At 35.1% G+C, this 12,200-nt stretch overlaps 1 pseudogene; it reads left to right on the top strand.

Annotated features, from left to right (window-relative positions):
• Positions 1–909: 909 nt before the first annotated feature.
• On the top strand, positions 910–1,983 carry LOC144321542 (heterogeneous nuclear ribonucleoprotein A1-like; annotated as a pseudogene).
• Positions 1,984–12,200: the final 10,217 nt, after the last annotated feature.

The raw sequence follows: 12,200 nt of genomic DNA on the forward strand, positions 1-12,200 counted from the left end.
TGACCAACCCAATCAAAGGCCAACCCTTCTGTTTATACTCCAGACCTAAACCCTTGATTTCTCAAGGCCTTTACTCTTGAAATGATCCGCTCTATTTTCTGCATCAATTTCTCCTTTTCTATAGGACCTTTCCTGTCTACAACTAAACAAACTTTAACAGTGTCTGTCTTAAATGACAATAAATGACAAAACTCATAAAAACAGCAGTCTAACAAGATATCATCTAAACTTGGCCCTAATTCCCTTCCAATTACTATCACATTTCTATGCTGCACTTCCTAAAATAAACAACTTAATGCCATTATCTCTAGTCATTACCTCTATTTCTTCAATTCTTTTTTCGATCTGTCTAGTAAAGATTTGACTGTGACTACTTCTCTGAGACTGCTGTTGTCAAGGTCATCCATGTCTTCCACAATACCAAATCTAATATTTGTTTGTTGCCCTTTCATATTTTAAATTCTGGGCATAGTAGACATAATTGACCATTCTTCCTCTTTGAGTGGACTTTTCTCTGGACTTCCATTATTTCTCCCTCTTCCAGCTTTCCTCTCACCTCAATTGCCACTCTCCATTATGACCTTTTGGCTTTCTTTTCTTTGCTATCCATGTAAATGTTAGAATAATACAAACTAGGCTTTATCCAAGTTCTTCTTCACTATTTCTTTTTTTATCCATGCAATCTTTTCAGGAGATTTCATCCTTTTAAAGTGTATGTATATTCCAATGATTTCCAGTATATATCCAGTTTACTCCTTGAAACTCCAGTCTCCTATATTGAACTTCCTGCTTGATCTTTCTATTTGAGATGATAAGCATAACAAAGGTGATGATAAGGGTCAAAATACCTTTTAGCCTATAGATGCTGTCGAGTAAGCATTTGTTAAAGTCTCCCTTCCTAACACCATCATGTCTAAGTCAGAGTCTCCCAAAGAGCCTGAAGAGCTGCAGAAGCTCTTCATCAGAGGTTTGAGCTTTGAAACAACTGATGAAAGTCTGAGGAGCCATTTTGAGCAAAGGGGAATGCTTACTGACTGTGTGGTAATGAGAGATCCAAATACCAAGTGCTCCAGAGGCTTTGGGTTTGTCACATATGCCACTGTGGAGGAGGTGGATGCAGCCATGAATGCAAGGCCACCCAAGGTGGATGGAAGAGTTGTGGAACCAAAGAGGGCTGTCTCAAGAGAAGATTCTAAATGATCTGGTGGCTACTTAACTGTGCAAAAGATTTTTGCTGGTGGCATGAAAGAAGACACTGAAGAACATCATCTAACAGATTATTTTGAACAGTATGGGAAAATGGAAGTGATTGAAATTATGACTGACCCAGACAGTGGCAAAAACAGAGGTTTGGCTTTTGTAACATTTGATGACCATGACTCTGCAGACAAGACTGTCATTCAAAAATCCCATACTATGAAAAGTTACTCTGAAGCAACTCCTACTCTGAAGTAAGGAAAGCCCTATCTAAACAAGAGATGGCTAGTGCTTTATCCATCCAGAAAGGTAGAAGTGGTTCTGGAAACTTTGGTGGTGGTCATGGAGGTGGTTTTGGTGGGAATTACAACTTTGGTCATGGAGGGAATTTCTGTGGGTGAGGTGGCTTTGGTGGCAGTTGAGGTGGTATATGGTGGCAGTGGGGATGGCCAGAATGGATTTGGTAATGATGGAAGCAAATTTGGCAGTGGCAGAACCTGTAATGATTTTGGCAATTACAACAATCAATTCTCAAATTTTGGACCCATGAAAGGAGGAAATTCTGGAGGCAGAAGTTTTGACTCCTATGGTAGTAGAGGCCTATACTTTGGCAAACCATGAAACCAGAGTGACTATGGTGGCTTCAGCAGCAGCAGCAGCAGCAGCTATGGCAGTGGCAGAGGTTTTAATTACTGCCAGGGAACAAGCTTAGCAGGAGAGGAGAGCCAGAGAAGTGACAGGGAAGCTATAAGTTACAATAGGTTTGTGAACTCACCCAAGTACTGAGGTGGCTGGGCCTACCTGCTACAAAGAAGACATGTTTTAAATAATACTCATGTGGAGGGGAAAAAGCTGGAGGGCTGTATTTGTGACTAATTGTGTAACAGGTTATTTTAGTTTCTGTTCTGTGGAAAGTGTAAAACATTCCGACAAAGGGTTTTAATGTAGATTTTTTTTCCACCCATGCTGCTGATTGCTAAATGTAATAGTCTGATCATGATGCTGAATAAGTGTGTCTTTTAAAAGAAAATGGTCAAGATACAATTCTTGTGATGACTCCACTCCAACCTGTTTTATTCCCTTATCTTTCTTGCTGATGAGAACTATACAAGCATATACTCACCTACTTCAGGAGAAAAAAAAAAATCTTTGTCTTTTTTTTCTCTAAACTTTATATCCAATTCATCAGTAGGTCTTGCTGACTCTATCTCCAAATCATACTCAGTCTCACCCACTTTTGCTCAGCTCCACTCATGCTCTGGACCTGGTCTACTCTTGTACCAAAGACTAACTGGCATCTCTGTTTTCAATTTTCAAAACTGGCTTTCACACAGCAACCAGATGGTATTTTGATGAAGTAAATCAGCTAATTCCTAATTCCTTTCAAATGCAATTCAAATTCCTTATTTTGGTTTTAAAGCCTTTACCTTTTCTTGTGATCAAATTCCATACCATTTGGTTCCTCACTCAATATACTTCAACACACTGGTCTTTGTATATCTGACCTTGTTTCTAGTACAATACTTTTTGTATTAGGTAGTCCTTCTGCTTGAAATACTCTTTTCCATTGTCCTTTGAATGGCTAGGTCCTTGCTATCATTCCAATATTATGTCCTTAGGGAAAACAACTCAATCACAATTATATGAGTGCATTCAATATCCATATAGTGCTTATAATTACATGATATTTTCTTATTATTCACTGCATACATAGCCAATATGTCCATGACAAGCCTAATAACCTTGTATCCCCCATTGGCTGTAGTATTCTTAGTGCCTAGGACAGTGTCTAATATAGAGTGGGTAATTAATGGTACTTATTGAATAAATGATCATACTGTGAGTTTGGGCTTCTTTGTTATACAGCTAAGCAACATAAGCTAGATAAATAGATTGCTTGCAGCTGCTATGTATCACAACTACAGAATTGTTTTGTCTTAATAAGCTTGAAGTTCCTGGAAAAGAAAAATCTCTGAATTTGGTTTTGAAGAATAAGAGGGTTCATTTAGGCAGGGTTCTAAATTAATCTTTTTTCCCACTAAAATATGCTGGCATTTAAAAGCATTGGAAAGAATTGGAAAAGTTACAACTAGTGAAAAAAAAATATTGTGCTTTAAAAGGTACTGGCTCTGCTGGTTAAAATCATTTAATTTTTACTTTTTAAATAAAGAATTGCATCTTTGAAAATAAAATCAAAACAGCAAAATGTATAACAATTTTTAACGAATGTACAACCTATCATTTTTTTTTAATTAGACTGAATAGGTGATGGAATAATTTTCAGTTTCTTTCTTTGTCTCTTCCTTGAAGGGTTAATAATACAAATCTAAAAAATAAAATCAAAGTACATGAAATTAAAATAAATGGCATCCATTTACAACTACTTTATTAGAATGTAGGTTGGAGGGATGTCTGGGTGGCTCAGTGGTTGAGTGTCTGCCTTCAGCTCAGGTCATGATCCTGGTGGGATCAAGTGCCGCATCAGGCTCCCCACAGGGAGTCTGCTTCTCCCTCTGCCTGTGTCTCTGCCTCTCTCTCTCTCGGTCTCTCATGACTAAATAATAAAATCTTAAAAAACAGAGTATAGGTTGGAAGGCATACATTGTAGTGTTTGGAAGATTAAATTTTACTGGTTTGTATGCTCTGGGGAGCCAGAGCTTTAACATAGGATTAAAGTAGAAAAGTATTTAAACAAAACATAATGCGCAGAAGGGAATGGCAGTGGATTAGGCAATTTAAAGAAACAAAAAATATATATATATATTTCCACTTAACCTATGCTAATGTGTATTTTAGAAACTCTATGCATCTTTTTCTAAAGAAACACTAGTTTTGTTAGCATGAAATCAAATTAAATATAATTCAATACAGTAGTTTTAAGTATTCACTTACTATTTTCCAACTATGTGCTTTTTTGCCGGATATATTATATATTAAAATTGTAATAACGAGGGATACCTGGGTGGCTCAGTGGTTGAGTGTCTGCCTTTGGTTCAGGGCATGATCCCGGGGTCCTGGGATTGGGTCTCACATTGGGCTTCCTGCAAGGAGCCTCCTCCCTCACCCTATGTCTCTGCCTCTCTCTCTGTATCTCTTATGAATAAATAGATAAAGTCTTTAAATAAATAAATAGAATGAAAGTAATGAATAAAATCCAGTAATAGGCCCAGGAACAAAGGAACAGAATAAATTCCAAAACCTTCTATTTCTATGTAACATATTGTAAAGTTTTTCATAGGTGTCATGATTATGAATCTTATAATCATATTCTTTTCTATATAAACACTTCTTTTTATAGCAGAACTACAATTGGAAGGAGTAACAAATAGATGAATCTTTGAAAAACGAAAAATTCAAATTAGAGTGGAAACAACCCTTACAGTTAACAATATATGGTGAATCAGAGAAAGCAATACACATTAGACTGGGCAATTTACTGCTTCAAACTCATCTTCCTTTGGCATTTTGAAAATAATTTTTCACTGGGAAATAGTTTCTCCTATGTGATACATTATGTATTCTGGCCTGTTCCATATTGTATTGTGCAGAAAAACAATGTTATTTTTGACAAATTAGTGTTCTATCAAGTCAAGAGTTTCACAATGCACTAAAACATAAGAATATAGTTCTGCAAATCCAGAAAGGAATACACACAGATTTTTACATCTGGAGGATCAAACTCAGAGTAAATGAGTAAGAAACAGATTCAGCATTCACTTATCTTTATCCCTTTGTCAAAACAATTCTGAGCATTTTGATGAGGAGATGAAAAGATTTGAAAAAAGCAACATATATAGACCTTTTGAATCTAGATACCTCATGGTGGGAGAAACCTACAGTCAGATGTGAATGTTAATATTCATAGTAAAAGGAAGAGCTATTAATGAGGTAATTAGCACCTTTCTTATAAATATTTATAATGCATAACTAAGATAAAGAATGACCAGAAGTGATGACAAGCATTGAAGACATCAGAAGATAAAATGCTAAACAAGAAATATTCAGAAAATAAAAACGTTATCCCAGTTAAGTCAGTAATCAAGCACTTAACTACTTATGCTTATAACTTTTTAAACAAATAACTGTCTAGTTATGAAAGTAATACTTCAATATAGAGAATTTTGAAAATCTAAAAGCATAAATAAAATAAGTATCACTAATATTTCTTCCACTCAAAAGATAACCATTCAGCAAGTTTATTTTCCTCTAATCCTTTTTCAGTGGATGTATATGTATAGCATTCAGGTTGGGAATGGGGCAAATATTGGATAATACTTTATATGTTTTGTATTTAAACTACTTTATTATTACATAGGCAATACATTTTTACTGCATGAGATTTGAAACTCACACATTGGCACAAAGGGGAAATTAAAAGCAAACCGTAAACCAACCATGCAGTGAACCCACTGTTATTGTTAACAGATTGGTTTATAGTCTTTTTCCTGTTACTTTCCCAGCCTTGTCTATCCCCTCTACCTACACTTAATTTTACTTCTCTGTCCATGAATCACACCATTGTTCTTGGCTCATTGTTCCTGGCTCTTGGCTCAGCAGGGTACCCCTGTGAGTTTATAATACAGCTTTCCCTCCTCTCCTCACTCTCCATGTACACTACTCTCCTGGTTAATTTATTTATAATTTGGCTCAGAAATTACTCTTCCTGTGTCCCTGTTACTAACAATTCTTTCTTGATTTCATCTGCTTTCATTTCAGTGCTAGTGTTCCTATAAGAACCAGTATAAACCTCCATCAGTTCATTTATAAGAAACAGTATGTTAAAAATATGGTACTTATTTTATTTATGTATCTTTGTCTACCTCTAGATCATGGCTTTTGTATCGCTAGTGCCTGTTCCAATATATAGCCTATAATAGATGGTCAAATACTATTAGTTAAAATAATGGTAGTTATTATATAGAAAAGCTTTCTCTCTCTACCTTTTTTCTTTCATGTTTTGAAATTTCCATTTAGTTTTTATCAGTGTATAACTGTTTTTATAAAAATATTCAGTTCTTCCCATTTGAGGATGTGTGTGTGTGAACAATACACATACATTTAGTATGTATAATATGATTGGCATACCTAGTAGTTTTCTAGGGCTGCTATAAAAATTACCGCAAACTGGGGATCCCTGGGCGGCTCAGCGGTTTAGCACCTGCCTTCGGCCCAGGGTGTGATTCTGGAGTTCCCGGATCCAGCCCCACATCAGGCTCCCTGTGTGGAGCCTGCTTCTCCCTCTGCCTGTGTCTCTGCCTCTCTCTCTCTGTGTGTGTCTCTCATGAATAAATAAATAAAATCTTTAAAAAAAAATTACCACAAACTAGCACCTAAAAATACTAATCTCACTGCTGTAGAGATTAGAAATCCAAAATCAAAGTGTTGGCAAAGCCATACTCCCACCAAAGGCTCAAGGGAAAAATCCTTGTCTCTCCATAGGTTCTGATGGTTGCCAGTGATCTTTCACATTTCGTGGCTTACAGCCACATCACTACTATGTTTCCATCATCACATGGCCTTCTTCACTCTGTGTCTGTGTCCAAATCTCTCTTTCCTTTCTCTTATTAAAATACCTATCATTGGTTTTGGGATCTATCCTAATCTTGCATGGCATCATCTTAATTACCTCTGCAAAGGTTGTATTTTCAAGTAAGGTCACATCACATATACCAGGGATTAGGACGTGAACTATCTTTTGTGGGGAGGACACCGTTTAACTCACTGTAGTACGTGATACCACAAATGCGCTATATATTTATATTGGCATATTGTCACCTTGTAATTATCAAGAAAAACAACATTAGAGTCATTTAAAGTCAATAAATGGAAAAATAGCATCTGCTAAAATGAGTTTGAGACTCGTTCATCTGTATTCCTTTTTATTGGTTTGTAATTTTAACAAATGCTTCCATTACTAAAGTCCCTGGTCACTTCCTTGTAAACTAAATATAATACAAAAGTTTAAGAAGCTAATAATTCTCTTACAGATGACCGAAAGATGAACCTTATGCTTAGCAGAGTAACACTGGATATAATACGGTCTTACCAGCTATCCCTATTAATTGATCATACTTCCTAAACTTAATTCTTTGACCTATGTTTTATAATATTATTGTTTCAGATATCATCACTATGGATTGAGCTGGTTTCTTGTCCCAAGAGTTTAGAGTGCTAACACATGTTAAAGTAAGTGAAATGCATTTTTGGAGGGTAGTATACGAATGGATAATTTACATCATTTAAAAGATCTATAAATTGAGGTGCCTGGGTGGCTCAGTGGTTGAACATCTGCCTTCATGATCCTGGGGTCCTGAGGGGAGCCTGCTTCTCTTTCTGCCTATGTCTCTGCCTTTCTCTCTGTGCCTCTCATAAACAAATAAATAAAATATTTTTAAAAATCTATAAACTGAGACCTGACACTTGAGTGATTTTTTTTAAATACAAGGCTGTCATAGTTACAGACCCTACAACTTAGATCCATGTGGAGCAGTGGAGGTAAAATATTAATGAGTGAATGGTGTAATGTAAAATGGAATAAGTGCAATGACATTAAATTAGATATCATATAATATGATCAAATATAAACAAGTGCTATGGTAACACAAAAAAAGAAATGGATCTTCTGAACAACATATTATCACTTGGGCGGGAGGCTTATATGGATTCCTGGAAAGGTTGCTGCTCAGAAAAAAAATCACTCATTCAACATACATTCTTTGACTACTACGTAGCAGGCTCTGTAATGGCTGTACCTATTTTCTCTGATCAATTGTGTATCTTTAGGACAGGGACTGTGTTTATTTTTCTTTCAGTATACCCCTGGCAAACACAGTAGTGGTGGAGAGAGAACTAAGTCTGTACTAGAGAGTTTGGAGTCGGGGAACATGACTAATGATCATAGAATCCCCCCATTTTTTGAACGTTTTGTCATTCACATTTAAATTGTAAGTTTGAACATTCAGATTGCCTAAGAAAAATGGTCAGAAGATACATACTATTTAAAGAAAGGAAAGAATGATGTGGAAAAATGTTAATCCTCAAGTGAATACATTCATAAAAGTTTAAATAAACACTGAATAATTTCCCTATCAGAAATCTTAGGGGTTTTTGCCAATATAAATTCCAACTAGTGGTTGGTGGTCACAGTTCAACAAGCACTCTAAAAAAATATTTGTATGGTTATTGATTTGAAAGTGACTTGGAGATATGTATCAATAATGTTTTCAGCGCTTTTTTAAAAAAGATTTATTTATTTACTTTAGAGACAGTGCAAGTGCATGGCAGGGAGTGGCAGATGGAGAGGGAGCGAGAATCTTAAGAAGGTGACGGAGAGAAAATCTTAAGCGAACTCTTCACTGAGCTCGAGCCCAAAGCAGGACTAGATCCCATGACCCTGAGCTCATGACCTAAGCCAAAATCAAGTCGGATGCTTAATAGACTGAACCACCCAGACTCAACTCTCATTGCTTTCTTAACCAATTTATTTTATAAAATTGTCACAAAACCTGATTTATACAGCACAAAGGACAAAAGTTATGGACTACACATGCTTAACTATCTTTTGATCCACACATTTTCTTGAGAACCTTATGAAAAAAGAGAATTACTCACCAGAAAAATGCACAATCACACTAAAATTTCCAATAAATTTCAAATATCAGTTGTTCCCTCGAAGCACAAACCTGGATAAATGTTAATTCCTTCTCTTTTCTTTTTATCTGTTTATCTCTATCTCTCAGTGAGGTAGGTTGGGGGCAATGCAAAATTAAAAATAAAAATCTGAGAAATCAAGTAAATGGTTCATTAAAATTTGCCTATAATGATCAAGAATGTTCATCCCAGGGGGCTGAAAGTTAGAAAGTTTGTTAATAAAATTCACCGCATCAAAAGGACCAAGAACATAAATAAATTCAAAACCAATAAAATACCTGTGGTAACTCCTGGAATCTGAGAGGGAGAAGACACATTTTGAGCCAACTGATTCAAAGTAACACACCACTTGACATCAATGATTCAGGTAGGGGTGGGGAATAAAATTTGTATTTATATTGACATAGATGGGCATGTTCAGGTAACATGGAGCCCAACTCCGGGCTTAAACTCATGACCCTGATATCAACAGCTAAACTGAGATTGAGAGTTGAATACTTAATTTACTGAGTCACCCAGGTGCCCCCAGGTAATCTGAACTTAAATGAGCAAATTCAGATAATATGTGGTGTATGTAGACAACAGACAGATAATAAATATAATTTTTAAAAAACACTTATCTAAGAAACTAAAGAATATAGACTAAGAACTTCTGACATTTAAATAAGAATTTTTTTCCTCAAATGATATTGTTAAAATTAGTAACTTGATGCAGTGAAAACAGAAAACAGAAATCTGCGAATGTTTTCTGAACTTTTAGTGAGAGTTTAAATGCTGTGTAGTCAAAACTATGTTTTCTCTGTCTTATTTTATAGCCATTGTGTATTCAAAGTCATTTCCCATTTATATATCATGGTATTGGTTCATTTTTCTTTGGGTTTGTATATTTTCATATTTTTAATGAATTCATTTTGCCACATACTTTCTATTTCCAAAACTCTTATTCTGATAATAAACTGGTACACTTCACAGTCTAAAGTTGGTTGGGTACAGACATGACAGTTTCATTACTTTCTCGTTTACTGCCTTCAAACATGCTCTCTTGGACCTCTCTTCTTTCTAGTCATTTTTAGGTATTAAAAAGTATATTTTTCTCTGAGCAAGTTTAAAATTTTATTCTTGTACCTAAATCTGATTTTCTCCTTTATCATTCCTTCTTATTCTAGCTCAGATATAACCTATGACCCGAGAGACCTGCACTGAAGGAAGATAATTTGTTCTGTTCTTTGCCCCCTCTTTCTTCCACACACTGTTGTTTTTATTTTTGGCTTCCACAGGCTCAAGTAAAGGGGATGGAGAACTGTAAGAAAAGGACCAAAGGCATGTTACCAGGTTGTACTTTGAAGTCTGTGTATCAATGTATTCTGAGGGATAGGCATTCAGAGGCCAAATAGTTACACAAGTATATTCTTGAGAAAACTTGTTAGGACTATGTGCCTATTTCAATCCTTGATAGTCCTCAAATAGTCTTTCATGAATTACCTTTAGTCATTTTGAAGTAGCCTGTAGTTTCTTCCTTTTTGGGGACAGATCACCAACAAATGATTATGTTCAATTGTTGCTACATGTTCACTTGGCTCGTGGGAAATCTACAAACATGTTCTTTCCATGTCAGGCTCTGTCTTTCTAACATGATGTTTCTCTGATTCAGTTCCCTATCCCTTAGTGCAAATAAAAACATGGGTATAGATCAAAACTGTTCTGAATAAGCAGTTTTCTGTTCAAGGCATGGGCTGTTCCTGTCTTCTCCCAAGGAAAATTAATTTGTTTTTTAGTTGTTTTCTTTGCTTTCCTATCTCTTGGTCGAAGAGGACAGTAACAGTTTTCCTTAGAATGTCGATACATGACTCTCATAGATTACCTATTTCAAAACACCATCTTTAAATAGTTTTCTCTCTCTTTTTTTTCATAAAATGGTGATGGATGATGGAGTCAGGGTTTAAAGATCAATATGACCATTTCTTAGTAAATCCTATAAGATACACTGTTTAAATTACTAGTACTTGTCTCTAGAATTTGGAAGAGTCTGTTAATCTCAGGTTTGGATTTCAACCTACAATTCTGAGACAATACAAAATGTCCCTTTTATACTATTTTTGCAGAAAATCATACTTTTCTGTTTTTTAGAATTTTAAATTACTCAGAACAACTTTTTATAAACTCTTAGTCCTTCTATACAATAAGCTGGCCATCATTTTTCTATGTAATCTAAATCACCTCTTGGGCTACTGATTCCTCATGTTCTGAAAGGGACAGTCTCCGGACATGTGACACACCTGATTGAATCAAAATAAATCAATGTATGATTTGGGCTGAGAAAAGTAGATTCTTTTTCTTAATATTTTAATGAAGAGATAGTGAAACCAAGTCAATTTGATATATGATGTATTGAACATATAAATACAAGGGAAATACCCAGTCAAAACACAGGAAAGCTATAGAGATTTAGTATTTCTATATAGAAAGGTAGAAAGATTTCTTCACCGAGATGAATGAAAAAATAGATTATCAGGATAGGTGAAATTTTTAAAATGCAGAACATGAAAAATGCATTCAGCCAATGTTACTAAAATATTTCCTAGATAAAGGAATAGTAATGTTAATTAGGAAAACTGGACATGCATAGATGTGAAGTTTGGATCATTTTAATTTAGAACATCCTTTAAAATAAAGGTGGCTACGCCCTCTTTGATCTTTGTGATGCTTAAACAATAATGAAGCACAATTCTGGAGTGCTCTTAAGATGGCCCTAGTTAATGAGGTTCACAGTTTATTAAGATTCTTTAATGCCAGTGAAAATATGGGAAACAATAACCCCAAACCTGATTTTTCAAAATTACTGCCCCAATTATTTCTAATTCTATACTAATTTCGAGTTCTCAGTGTTAGGCTGTTTATCTAATACTTTCCCGTTGGTTAAATAATCAGCCATTTGGAAAGAAGAGTATTAGCATTAAGTTTATTGAAAAAAACTGGCACAAGAGCCTTCGAAGAATCATGTAATGGAGGACTATTATCTCTCCCCTTTTTGGTGCTGAATAATGCAGAAATATATACAAGTAAAGCCATAAGTAAAAATTTAGTCTTGGTTTAATTCCCTATAATTCAATCAGCTTTTAAATTAAATAAGGAAGTTATCCAATCTTGTATAATGATATAAAATCTATACAAAAATGAAGTTGGGGGTTGAAATAAATGAGTCATTAGTGCCTTCTAAGATAGTCTATTTTATTAGGAGTTAAACCTCATAATTCATTTCGGTGTACCTTTATAAGACTGTTTCATTAAATAAAGTATGCTTTTTAAAAACATTATTAGGTCAGCTCTGATACTTAGAGATCAGTAGTCATCAG

This window comes from Canis aureus, chromosome 10 (assembly GCF_053574225.1).
Source record: "Canis aureus isolate CA01 chromosome 10, VMU_Caureus_v.1.0, whole genome shotgun sequence".
NCBI classification, from domain to species: domain Eukaryota; kingdom Metazoa; phylum Chordata; class Mammalia; order Carnivora; family Canidae; genus Canis; species Canis aureus.